This window comes from Procambarus clarkii, chromosome 45 (assembly GCF_040958095.1).
Source record: "Procambarus clarkii isolate CNS0578487 chromosome 45, FALCON_Pclarkii_2.0, whole genome shotgun sequence".
NCBI lineage: Eukaryota > Metazoa > Arthropoda > Malacostraca > Decapoda > Cambaridae > Procambarus > Procambarus clarkii.
The window spans coordinates 10,461,437-10,475,724 of record NC_091194.1 but is presented as its reverse complement, the minus strand read 5'-3'; the positions used below and the strand labels follow the sequence as shown (position 1 = coordinate 10,475,724).

Below are 14,288 nucleotides of genomic sequence, written 5' to 3'. Positions count from 1 at the left end.
TGTTTTTCTAGAGTAATTAAAATTTCATTGTTAATTTACTTGTGTTTTGTGTGTCTTCCCATTACCTTACCACAGACGAAAGCTCCAGCTTTTCTCTTTTTGTTTTCTTTTATGTGACGAGGTCCTGCCCCTAGCTTTTGAAACAGCCGAACACCAACGCTTTACCGTCACACCATTAATACACATCACAAATATAATCACTGAGAGGGATGTCGATGAAATACATGCAGACTTCCTCCAGCAAACTCTGTGGGGGAATCGTTGTCAACAGACCTATTAGATTATAGCACTTCAAGGAACCACCCCCCAATCTGCTACGCGTCATTCCGCAGATGAATATAGAAGCAAACTTCGTATGTGACAGCATCACTTACTTCACAGACGGATCAATAATCCAGGAGAAACAAGGTAAGGAATTCTAGTTACTTCAAGATGCTTAAATGAGTGCTCAACTTTGCAAAGAAGTTTTTTCCACTCAAATGACTTTATAACATGCTCTTGTTGAATACCGACTGTGTCAACAGTCGGTATTGTGTGTGTGTGTGTGTGTGTGTAATGTATATATATGTACAATACATGACAACATTCATCTGAGCACAAAAGTTATAGCATTAATACAAACACTCAAATGTTGTTGAGGTCGTCGGATACTTATCAACTGCGAGCCAGGACGTGTTACAATTCTAGGAAATGGTACTGCAGATGAAGCTGCAAACCTTGCAACTAAGAGAAGAAATGTTGTAGGCATTTACGTACCACAAAGTCTACTGCAGATAAAGAATTTCTACACAGTTCCCCCCACCAACCAGTACACAGTTCTACACAGTCCCCCACCAACCAGTACACAGTTCCAGTTTTAAAATCCGTTGGCGATCCGTCTTGTGTATTCATCTAGTTGTGCTTGCGGGGGTTGAGCTCTGGCTCTTTCGGCCCGCCTCTCTTATATCTATCCCCCCCCCCCCCAGAAAGCAGCTTGTAACAGTTGTCTAACTCCCAGGTACCTATTTACTGCTAGGTAACAGGGGGGCATCAGAGTGAAAGAAACTCTACCCATTTGTTTCCGCCATAGTCGGGGATCGAACCCGGGCCACAGGACTAGGTATCCAGCATGCTGTCTACTCAGCCACCAGGCGCGGGATGTGATCTATGTCCGTCTGAGGCACGGGGGGTTGTTAACGAGGGCCGGGACTCATCAAGCCGTTATGCATCTTACTTACGAACGAGTACATCTTATCTCAATACTACAGCGGTCTTATTTACATTTATCAAACACTATACGAGCATCGTAACTTCCCAAATATTATTATTGTTACCAACAGCCTCGTGGCGCTTCGGAGATCATAAACGGTTTAATGGATGTAAACAAAGCCGCCACAGATTAAGAGAAGCTGCCCAGCTTCACCAGTAGCTGTACAGCTCCTTGATGAATCTTGGTCTTGTCGTCCAGCCTTGTTTACTTTATTCTTACTTTGTTAGTTGTCATACAACAACCCGTTCTCGCAAATTTAATAAGTCAATATTGACTTATTAAATATGTGCATAGGTGACATACTTAACATAATAGATACCCTTAAAAAGATTCATAGAAAACACCGACCTTGCCTAACCTTGTTAGTATCTTAAGATAAGCATCTTATTGCTTCGTAATTACAATTATTACCTAACCTATAATAGGTATAGGTTAAGTAATAATTGTTAACCTAACCTTGTTAGTATCTTAAGATAAGCATCTTATTGCTTCGTAATTACAATTATTACCTAACCTATAATAGGTATAGGTTAAGTAATAATTGTAATTACGAAGCAATAAGATGCTTGTCTTAAGATACTAACAAGGTTAGGTAAGGTCGGTGTTTTCTATGAATCTTTTTAAGGGTATCTATTATGTTTAGTATATCACCTATGCACGTAGTTAATAAGTCAATATTGACTTTACGAATTTGGGAAAACGGGTTGCATACAATGTGTGAGCCAATTTAATTGTCAATAAAATATATTCTTGGCATGCAAAGTTGTATGTATGTGCATTTTTTGTAGGGAGAGGGTCCCCTAACCTTTCACCAGATTATCGAAAGCTCTGTGTTCGTTTACCGTGAATGAATGAATTATCAGGGAAAGCGCCAAGCCATTACGACTATATAGCACTTGGAAGGGGTCAGGATAAGGATTTGGGATGGGACGGGGGGGGGGGGAAGGAATGGTGCCCAACCACTTGGACGTGAAAGGTAAGTAGTTCTTACCTCAACCACTTGGATGTTTACCGTGAAAGGTAAGTAGTTCTTACCTCAACCACTTGGATGTTTACCGTGAAAGGTAAGTAGTTCTTACCTCAACCACTTGGATGTTTACCGTGAAAGGTAAGTAGTTCTTACCTTTCTCAGGAAAGGCTAAGAACTACTGGACCGAGAGGCCACCCACATACCTTGAGGTTACCTAGAGGTGCTTCCGGGGCTTAGCGTCCCCGCGGCCCGGTCGTCGACCAGGCCTCCTGGTTGCACATGTACACTCTTCCTCCCCAACACCCCCCCTTTAAAGGAGCTCAAGAGTCTAAACTGGGGCTCTTTCTCACAACACTAACACACCAGACAAAATATATCAATCCTTAAATGTTCATATATGCTCACAAGCTGGATTCCCAACTGGATCGAGCCATAAAAGCAGGCAATTACCCGGGATTTATTCCAGTGTTGTCGGCCGGGGTCACCTTTTATGGAGCAGACGAGTGGCACTGGCAGGTCCACCGAGCACTCTCAAAACAGGGCAAGGCACAGGAGGGGAGGGGGGGAGAGAATCTTCTTGTGATTGATTTGTCACCAGGGTACTGGTGTCGAGGGAGGGGGGGGGGAAGGATGGGAGTCGGGTGTGTATGCATATATGCTGAAAACACATGTGAGGAACCTCTCGCACACTCACGGCTCCCTGACACGAGATAGCAAGCTTAGCTTAGCTGCCAATACCCACACACACACACACACACACACACCTCTCACTGTGTTTCACCATTTCTAACCTTTCCCTTCACCTGTGCCTCTCCATCCTCTTTACTAAAAAAAAAAAAAAATGTGGTCGTGAATGGGGTGTACTCACCTAGTTGTGCTTGCGGGGGTTGAGAAGAGGTGGCTGTGTAAAGAAAAGAAGGAAGAGGTGACAGAAGGAGGGAGACGAGGGAAGAGGTGACAGGAGGTTATCTTGAGGTTATCTTGAGATGATTTCGGGGCTTTTTTTTTTAGTGTCCCCGCGGCCCGGTCCTCGACCAGGCCTCCACCCCCAGGAAGCAGCCCGTGACAGCTGACTAACTCCCAGGTACCTATTTACTGCTAGGTAACAGGGGCATTCAGGGTGAAAGAAACTTTGCCCATTTGTTTCTGCCTCGTGCGGGAATCGAACCCGCGCCACAGAATTACGAGTCCTGCGCGCTATCCACCAGGCTACGAGGCCCCCAAAAGGAGGAGGGAAGAGGTGACAGGAAGAGGGAAGAGGTGACAGGAGGAGGGAAGAGGTGACAGGAGGAGGGAAGAGGTGACAGGAGGAGGGAAGAGGTGACAGGAAGAGAGAGAGGAGGGAGGGAGGGAAGTCAAGGCAGTAAGAGACAGCTGGGAGGAAGGCCACGTGGGGGTGACAAACAGCTGGTCACTTGAGGCAAGAGGAAGACACATGAGAGGGTAGAGGGGGAGGGGGGGGGGTGAATGACGGCTTCCGGTCTGATTAAATCTCAACAAAACCCATCCCACACGACCGCCCACACTAATCACGATTATATTGTGGTAACAACTTGCAACTCTCTCACTCTCTCTCTCTCTCTCTCTCTCTCTCTCTCTCTCTCTCTCTCTCTCTCTCGCACACACACACACAGTAATGTGGTGGAGGCAGACTCCATATACAGCTCCAAATGTAGATATGATAGAGCCCAGTAGGCTCAGGAACCTGTACACCAGTTCATTGACGGTTCAGAGGTGGGACCAAAGAGCCAGAGCTCAACCCCCGCAAGCACAACTAGGCGAGTAAAGAGGTCTCGCGGATGAGAGGACAGCGCTCAGGGGTCGTAGTCCTAAGGGTCCGGGTTCGATTCCCGACCGAGAAACAAATGAGCAGAGTTTCTTTCACCCTGATCCTTATCCTGACCCCTTCCCAGGGCTATATAGTCGTAATGGTTTGGTGCTTTCCTCTGATAGTTCCCTTCCCTTCACCCTGATGTATCTGTTCACCTAACAGTAAATAGGTACCTGGGAGTTAGACAGCTGCTACGGGCTGCTTCCTGGGGATGTGTGCGTGTGTTAGAGAGAAATATATGTAGTTGAGATAATAGAGGAAAAATAGATTGGTTAGGAAGGCGGGTCCAAGAGTTCGATTCTGCAGACACAAATAGTAAATACACACACATTAGGTGGAGGGAACAGGAGGCCAGACACAGGCCTCACACTCAAAAAGTGTGTGTGGGGCTACTGTGGGTCACTAGTGTGTGGGGCTACTGTGGGTCACTGTAGTGTGTGGGACTACTGTGGGTCACTGTAGTGTGGGGGGCTACTGTGGGTCACTGTAGTGTGGAGGTACTGAGCCTCACGACGGCGTGAGGTACCGTGCTTTAAGGTAAAGTGTGGCACTCATCTTGACAACAGGATGAGGATCCTGGAAGCGTGAAGCGGCCCATTGGGGCCATATTAACCCCAGGGGTTAATATGGCTAGTATATTATCATATAATATACTGGCCATATGGCCATATAATATACTGCGGGTCATGGCGTGTGTGTGTGTGTGTGGGTAACCGCGAGTGCCAGTATCTCACGTGGGTCACAGGGCCCTAACATTGGTAGTGCCACATATGGCCCCTGCGTGTGGCCCTCTCAATGAAGGTCACGGTGATGAGGAAACTAGCTGTGATATATGAGGTGTCTGGAATGAGGCGTTTTCCTCCAAATTGAGTATTCTCAATTGCTTGTTTGCTTCCGGGCGTTAAGCTCTGGCTCTTTGGTCCCGCCTGTAAGCTGTCAATCAACTGGTGTGGCACTGGCTCAGTGCTAAACACGGTAGTGTGGCACTGTAGTTGGGGTACATGATAGTGTGGCACTGCTACTGTGGTCAATGTTAGTGTGGCACTGCTACTGTGGTCCATGCTAGTGTGGCACTGCTACTGTGGTCCATGTTAGTGTGGCACTGCTACTGTGGTCCATGCTAGTGTGGCACTGCTACTGTGGTTCATGCCAGTGTGGCACTGCTACTGTGGTCCATGTTAGTGTGGCACTGCTACTGTGGTCCATGTTAGTGTGGCACTGCTATTGTGGTCCAAACTAGTGTGGCACTGCTACTGTGGTCCATGCTAGTGTGGCACTGCTACTGTGGTCCATGCAAGTGTGGCACTGCTACTGTGGTTAATGTTAGTGTGGCACTGCTACTGTGGTCCAAACTAGTGTGGCACTGCTACTATGGTCCATGCTAGTGTGGCACTGCTACTGTGGTCCATGTTAGTAACACTGCTACTGTGGTCCATGTTAGTGTGGCACTGCTAGTGTGGTCCATGTTAGTAGCACTGCTACTGTGGTCCAAGTTAGTGTGGCACTGCTACTGTGGTCCATGTTAGTGTGGCACTGCTAGTGTGGTCCAAACTAGTGTGGCACTGCTACTGTGGTCCATGCTAGTGTGGCACTGCTAGTGTGGTCCAAACTAGTGTGGCACTGCAACTGTGGTCCATGTTAAAGTGGCACTGCTACTGTGGTCCATGCTAGTGTGGTCCAAACTAGTGTGGCACAGCTACTGTGATCCATGCTACTGTGGTCCTTGGTAGTGTGGCACTGCTACTGTGGTCCATGTTAGTGTGACACTGCTACTGTGGTCCATGCCAGTGTGGCACTGCTACTGTGGTCCATGCTAGTGTGGCACTGCTACTGTGGTCCATGTTAGTGTGGCACTGCTACTGTGGTCCATGTTAGTGTGGCACTGCTACCGTGGTCCATGTTAGTGTGGCACTGCTACTGTGGTCCATGTTAGTAGCACTGCTACTGTGGTCCATGCTAGTGTGGCACTGCTACTGTGGTCCATGTTAGTGTGGCACTGCTACTGTGGTCATGTTAGTGTGGCACTGCTACTGTGGTCCATGTTAGTGTGGCACTGCTACTGTGGTCCATGTTAGTGTGGCACTGCTACTGTGGTCCATGTTAGTGTGGCACTGCTACTGTGGTCCATGTTAGTGTGGCACTGCTACTGTGGTCCATGCCAGTGTGGCACTGCTACTGTGGTCCTTGCTAGTGTGGCACTGCTACTGTGGTCCTTGCTAGTGTGGCACTGCTACTGTGGTCCATGCTAGCGTGGCACTGCTACTGTGGTCCATGCTAGTGTGGCACTGCTACTGTGGTCCATGCCAGTGTGGCACTGCTACTGTGGTCCTTGCTAGTGTGGCACTGCTACTGTGGTCCATACTAGTGTGGCACTGTAGTTGGGGTACATGCTAGTGTGGCACTGCTACTGTGGTCCATGGTAGTGTGGCACTGTAGTTGGGGTACATACTAGTGTGGCACTGCTACAGTGGACATTTTCAAGAGAAAACTAGACTTTTTTTCTAAAAAACGTGCCGGACCAACCGGGTCGTGGTAGGTAAGTAGGCCTGCGGGCCGCTTCAAGCAACAGCCTGGTGGACCAAACTCTCACAGATCAAGCCTGGCCTCGGGCCGGGCTTGGGGAGTAGAAGAACTCCCAGAACCCCATCAAGCAGGTATGCAGGGTGCCCCCTGGAACAAGTATGCAGGGTGCCCCCTGGAGCAAGTATACAGTGTGGCAGGGTGCCCCCTGGAGCAAGTATACAGTGTGGCAGGGTGCCCACTGGAGCAAGTACACAGTGTGGCAGGGTGCCCCCCTGGAGCAAGTATACAGTGTGGCAGGGTGCCCCCTGGAGCAAGTATGCAGGGTGCCCCCTGGAGCAAGTATGCAGGGTGCCCCCTGGAGCAAGTATGCAGGGTGCCCCCTGGAGCAAGTATGCAGGGTGCCCCCTGGAGCAAGTATGCAGGGTGCCCCCTGGAGCAAGTATAATGTGGCAGGGTGCCATCTGGAGCAAGTATACAGTATGGCAGGGTGCCCCCTGGAGCAAGTATACAGTATGGCAGGGTGCCCCCTGGAGCAGGTATGCAGTGTGGCAGGGTGCCCCCCTGGAGCAAGTATACAGTGTGGCAAGGTGCCCCCTGGAGCAAGTATGCAGTGTGGCAGAGTGCCCCCTGGAGCAAGTATACAGTATGGCAGGGTGCCCCCTGGAGCAAGTATGCAGGGTGCCCCCTGGAGCAAGTATGCAGGGTGCCCCCTGGAGCAAGTATACAGTGTGGCAGGGTGCCCCCTGGAGCAAGTATACAGTGTGGCAGGGTGCCCCCTGGAGCAAGTATACAGTGTGGCAGGGTGCCCCCTGGAGCAAGTATACAGTGTGGCAGGATGCCCCCTGGAGCAAGTATACAGTGTGGCAGGGTGCCCCTGGACCAAGTATACAGTGTGGCCCATGGAGCAAGTATACAGTATGGCAGGGTGCCCCCTGGAGCAAGTATACAGTGTATCAGGGTGCCCCCCTGGAGCAAGTATACAGTGTGGCAGGGTGCCCCCTGGAGCAAGTATACAGTGTATCAGTGTGCCCCCCCTGGAGCAAGTATACAGTGTATCAGGGTGCCCCCTGGAGCAAGTATACAGTGTGCCCCCTGGAGCAAGTATACAGTGTGGCAGGGTGCCCCCTGGAGCAAGTATACAGTGTGGCAGGGTGCCCCCTGGAGCAAGTATACAGTGTGGCAGGGTGCCCCCTGGAGCAAGTATACATTGTAGCAGGGTGCCCCCTGGAACAAGTATACATTGTAGCAGGGTGCCCCCTGGAGCAAGTATACAGTGTGGCAGGGTGCCCCCTGGAGCAAATATACATTGTAGCAGGGTGCCCCCTGGAGCAAGTATACAGTGTGGCAGGGTGCCCCCTGGAGCAAGTATGCAGTGTGGCAGAGTGCCCCCTGGAGCAAGTATACAGTATGGCAGGGTGCCCCCTGGAGCAAGTATGCAGGGTGCCCCCTGGAGCAAGTATGCAGGGTGCCCCCTGGAGCAAGTATGCAGGGTGCCCCCTGGAGCAAGTATGCAGGGTGCCCCCTGGAGCAAGTATGCAGGGTGCCCCCTGGAGCAAGTATGCAGGGTGCCCCCTGGAGCAAGTATACAGTGTGACAGGGTGCCCCCCTGGAGCAAGTATACAGTGTGGCAGGGTGCCCCCTGGAGCAAGTATACAGTGTGGCAGGGTGCCCACTGGAGCAAGTATGCAGGGTGCCCACTGGAGCAAGTATGCAGGGTGCCCCCCTGGAGCAAGTATGCAGGGTGCCCCCCTGGAGCAAGTATACAGTGTGGCAGGGTGTCCCCTGCAGCAAGTATGCAGGGTGTCCCCTGGAGCAAGTATGCAGGGTGCCCCCTGGAGCAAGTATACAGTGTGCCCCCTGGAGCAAGTATACAGTGTGGCAGGGTGTCCCCTGGAGCAAGTATGCAGGGTGCCCCCTGGAGCAAGTATGCAGGGTGGCAGGGTGCCCCCCCTGGAGCAAGTATACAGTGTGGCAGGGCGCCCCCTGGAGCAAGTATGCAGGGTGTCCCCTGGAGCAAGTATGCAGGGTGTCCCCTGGAGCAAGTATGCAGGGTGTCCCCTGGAGCAAGTATGCAGGGTGTCCCCTGGAGCAAGTATGCAGGGTGTCCCCTGGAACAAGTATGCAGGGTGTCCCCTGGAGCAAGTATGCAGTGTGGCAGGGTGCCCCCCTGGAGCAAGTATACAGCGTGGCAGGTTGCCCCCTGGAGCAAGTATACAGCGTGGCAGGGTGCCCCCCTGGAGCAAGTATACAGTGTGGCAGGGTGCCCCCTGGAGCAAGTATACAGTGTGGCAGGTTGCCCCCTGGAGCAAGTATACAGCGTGGCAGGGTGCCCCCCTGGAGCAAGTATACAGCGTGGCAGGGTGCCCCCTGGAGCAAGTATACATTGTGGCAGGGTGTCCCCTGGAGCAAGTATACAGTGTGGCAGGGTGCCCCCCTGGAGCAAGTATACAGTGTGGCAGGGTGCCCCCTGGAGAAAGTATACAGTGTGGCAGGGTGCCCCCCCCCCGAGCAAGTATACAGTGTGGCAGGGTGCCCCCTGGAGCAAGTATACAGTGTGGCAGGGTGCCCCCCTGGGGCAAGTATAGTGTGGCAGGGTGCCCCCCTGGAGCAAGTATACAGTGTGGCAGGGTGCCCCCTGGAGCAAGTATACAGTGTGGCAGGGTGCCCAATGGAGCAAGTATACAGTGTGGCAGTGTGCCCCCCTGGAGCAAGTATACAGTGTGGCAGGGTGCCCCCTGGAGCAAGTATACAGTGTGGCAGGGTGCCCCCTGGAGCAAGTATACAGTGTGGCAGGGTGCCCCCCTAGAGCAAGTATACAGTGTGGCAGGGTGCCCCCTGGAGCAAGTATACATTGTAGCAGGGTGCCCCCTGGAGCAAGTATACAGTGTGGCAGGGTGCCCCCTGGAGCAAGTATACAGTGTGGCAGGGTGCCCCCTGGAGCAAGTATACAGTGTGGCAGGGTGCCCCCCTAGAGCAAGTATACAGTGTGGCAGGGTGCCCCCTGGAGCAAGTATACATTGTAGCAGGGTGCCCCCTGGAGCAAGTATACAGTGTGGCAGGGTGCCCCCTGGAGCAAGTATACATTGTAGCAGGGTGCCCCCTGGAGCAAGTATACAGTGTGGCAGGGTGCCCCCTGGAGCAAGTATACATTGTAGCAGGGTGCCCCCTGGAGCAAGTATACAGTGTGGCAGGGTGCCTCCCTGGAGCAAGTATACAGTGTGGCAGGGTGCCCCCTGGAGCAAGTATACAGTGTGGCAGGGTGCCCCCTGGAGCAAGTATACAGTGTGGCAGGGTGCCTCCCTGGAGCAAGTATACAGTGTGGCAGGGTGCCCCCCTGGAGCAAGTATGCAAGGGTGACCCTGGGCGTTCCCCCCTGTGCCCCGTCGTTGATGGCCTTTAATTTTAGCGTTTAATATCTGGTTGCAGCGCAGGCATGCTGCATGCTGCCACCAGTCCTGCGCCGTCATACTGATGCCGTCCAGGCACACTCAACCTCCCTCAGTAACGGCACGTGAGCCTCCCCCAACACTCACACACGCAAGATGCCGACATTTAAAATATAATTCGAACACGTTTCTCAAACCCAAGATCTCACATGTCCTCCTTCCCGAGGAGAAATACCAATAAGTTTGCCCAAACGGTACAGAATCCTTGAGTTTGCAGTACTCACCAGCCACTGTCACCAGTCCCGAGTGCACTGACATTTCCCGTAGAGAGATATATACACACTCACACGCGCGCGCGAGCGAACACACACGCACACACACTCGCAAAAAAATACCACGCCTACACCCGAGCGGCCGAAGAGCGTCTGTACTCCACAAGAGCGTTGCCTCTACTGAGGGTGGACTGCCTGGAGCCACGGCCGCGGCACCGCTCTCAGCTCTCCACCCTCCGCTCCGCCAAGTAGTTACTCCTTACTATCTCATCCTATTATCATTACTGCAACTCTCGCGGCAAGCTATATATTCTATACATATATTTCTTAAATATTATATTATATATTTTATACATATTATATATATTATCTATAATAGTATTACTTATATATACTTTTACAGTTATATATTTTATACTCATATTTCAGTTATTAAATAATTTTTGACTGCAAATATATACATAGTGTAATATATATATATATATATATATATATATATATATATATATATATATATATATATATATATATATATATATATATATATATATATATATAGTGACAAGAATCTGGAAGAGAGCAGTGGCTACTCGGGCAGGTGTTGTGCCCATCGCACATTAATAAAAAAAACAAGAAAAAAATGTAAACAAGACTGCTTGGGTCCTCTGTGTGAGAGCTGTGGGTAAAAACTAAAGAGAATAAAAACTTCAGTTATAATAATAAAAAAATATTAATTTTACACAAAATGACAAGTAACAATTAATAAAAACAAAACCGCTTATCCACTTGGCTTATACACAGTTAAAAGAATTATATATACCTGTGAAATTACGTTAATAACAAAGGTGTAGGTAATACTTTATACAAAATGCTGTGCGCGTCTACCGTCACCCGGGAGCAAGAGTACATGTTACAGCTGAGAGCACTCCTAAAGTAGTCTGTTGAGCTGGATTGATTGATTGATGAAGATTAAGCCACCCAAAAGGTGGCACGGGCATGAATAGCCCGTAAGTGGTGGCCCTTTTGAGCCATTACCAGTATCAATAGATGATACTGGAGATCTGTGGAGGTGCGACTGCACCCTGCGTGACGGGAGATGTCTCCCGTGTTGAGCTGGATGCTGGCGAGCCCTTATATATGGGTCATGACGTCATAGTTGGCGCGAATTCTGGAGTTTAACAATCAGCCGGGAGTTAAACGATCATTAGCTGGTGGCGTCTAGTCCCCCGCCAAGGCAACAGGTGAAGGTGTCACGGGTACTGGAGGGTATAGGGGGTGGGGGGGGGGGGGAGGAGGAGGTGTGTCTAGACACCCATATGTTTGAGCTCATATTGTTGTTGTCTTTGATGTTGAATCTTTATGTTGGAGCATGCAGCTACGTTGATGAGTAAGCGGTAAAGGAACAGGCAGGATCTACGGCTAGGCCGGAGATTACGGTATATTATATATATAATATATATATATATATATATATATATATATATATATATAATATATATAATATATATATATATGTCGTACCTAGTAGCCAGAACGCACTTCTCAGCCTACTATGCAAGGCCCGATTTGACTAATAAGCCAAGTTTTCATGAAATAATGTTCTTTCGACAACCTAACCTACCTAACCTAACCTAACCTCTAGAGATAGGTTAGGTTAGGTAGGGTTGGTTAGGTTCGGTCATATATCTACGTTAATTTTAACTTCAATTAAAAAAAATTGACCTCATACATTATGAAATGGGTAGCTTTATCATTTCATAAAAAATTAGAGAAAATATATTAATTTAGTAAAACTTGGCTTATTAGGCATTTCTCAGCCTACTATTCAAGGTGCGATTTGCCTAATAAGCCAAGTTTTACTAAATTAATATATTTTCTCTAATTTTTTATGAAATGATAAAGCTACCCATTTCATAATGTATGAGGTCAATTTTTTTTAATTGAAGTTAAAATTAACGTAGATATATGACCGAACCTAACCAACCCTACCTAACCTAACCTATCTCTAGAGGTTAGGTTAGGTTAGGTAGGTTAGGTTGTCGAAAGAACATTATTTCATGAAAACTTGGCTTATTAGTCAAATCGGGCCTTGCATAGTAGGCTGAGAAGTGCGTTCTGGCTACTAGGTACGACATATATATATATATATATATATATATATATATATATATATATATATATATATATATATATATATATATATATATATATATATATATATATGCGAACAAGCCTGAATGGTCCCCAGGACTATATGCGACTCACACTTCTGGGGTGTGAGTTTTCAGTCATATATATATATATAAAGAAAGTTTGTGAGGGTACCACCTCTGGTGCCAATGTGGGGACCCATAGCCTCGGAGAAGAAAATAAAAAGTATTCAGAGGAGACCTTGTGGTATATATGTGCATCAGAAAATGCTTTACCCCTTAAAGATTCGAACCCGGTCAGCCAGGGCCTTCATAACTGTTGCCGTGTCCAGTACTATAACCACTCTGCTAACAGACTGTACAAAAGTATTGGAAAGTCGTCTGATCTTAAACTCCAATACCCGAGAGCTTTGAGTGATTTGACAATGGGACGAGCTGTTAATAATTGGAACAGGATAGATGCAGAAGCCGTTGAAGCTAAGTTCGATTCAAAATTGTAAATGTAAATATGATAAAAGCGTGAGAAATGGATCATTGCATTAATCCAAGCACGTTCGGAAGGCGGGGCTAGGAAAACTAACTCGACCCTGGAAATACATCTAGCTATGTACACACACACACACACACTAACGGCTACGCTCATTCGTCACTAAGTCGTATTTGCATTCAAATTAGTAATTGACGAAGAACTTTGTTTCCGGTCATGAAGCCAATTAGGATCCGGGCTCATCGGTCAACGAACGCGCCCACTCCGTTTATCCTCATGTGCGAGGCTTTAAATCTCATAGGGGTAAGTGCGATCAGTTGGGTTTTGCAAGGATAGGTTAAGCCCGATCAACTAGGTTCTGCAAGGACATGTTAGGTTCGAGCAGGTGGGTTGTGCCAGAGTGGGCCGGGGGCAACAAGCCACTACTACCCACGGTGAACAACCAGCACGATAAAGAGACCCTTCACGTGTGATGGATGACATAGTTAGATTGTTAAGACTTAACCCGTATAATGTATTCAAAGTCTGCGGGTGGAGGCCACTGATGACGAGGCCCCGCGGGACCAACCATCCTGTCCTCTTGACACGCTATGGTAGCCCTTCTTATAGTCTAGTGCAGCTGCATAAATGCACATGTACCTCAATGTACTAAAAAAACAAAAACAGCGCATGTTTAAAACCCTTAAGCTGCGCAATACTTACACAGGCGATTGGACGTGAAACTCAGTTTCTCAAACTTGCTCAAACCCTTTCCAGAGTTAACAAAACAAATGGGAAGTAACGCATATAGAGAGTGAAACATTTATACCGAGTATCACAAGCCTTAAAGTCGCGACTCGCTTGCTAACCTGCTCAGCATGAACAGAATTCAGAATTCAAATAGACTGACCTTTTGGCGCAGTGCAATCGACTCGTAACTGATTGGACCCCAAGTTCGAACACGAACTTGTGGTCCTTGCAGTTCTTGCATTTTCCCTGCAACTGTTGCAAGGAAACTTCGGGGAAGTTTCTTTACACCTGGTGCCGCTGTTCACCTAGCAGTAAATAGAATCCTAGGAGGCGACTGTTGTGGGGGTTATAGAACTTGGGGGTCCTGGATAATCCTGACTATGGATAGAATATATACTGTTTATACAAACATATGTTTGTATAAACAGTTTGTATATCTTAGAAGTAAGGAATGACTAACAAATCCGCGGCGCATGTTCAACCGCTATAATTATGCGGTGCGAGGAACAAATATTAATTACAGAAAAAATAGTTTATAAAACATGGAGAGAAATAAGTGAAAATACTGCAGGACTTGAGCAGGACTGCACCAAGAAATCATCATCGTCCACCACAACTATTACGTTAACAGACAAGATTAAATAATTATGGCAACCAGTCATGGTAAAGAATTAGTTATTATCTTACCAAA

General features: G+C 48.3%; 1 protein-coding gene across 4 annotated transcripts in view; it reads right to left on the bottom strand.

Moving 5' to 3' along the window:
- The window catches only part of Mad (Mothers against dpp), a 179,057-nt gene extending 168,593 nt beyond the window's left edge, over positions 1-10,464 (bottom strand). Inside the window, exon 1 of one of the 4 annotated variants that reach the window (XM_045761563.2) lies at positions 10,364-10,464. The gene's annotated coding sequence lies outside the window, so the exon portion shown is untranslated. Of the gene's footprint in view, positions 1-10,243 lie in introns of all 4 variants that reach the window. The other 3 variants (XM_069301401.1, XM_045761564.2, XM_045761562.2) reach the window with 3 other exon arrangements.
- Between the last annotated feature and the right edge of the window lie 3,824 nt (positions 10,465-14,288).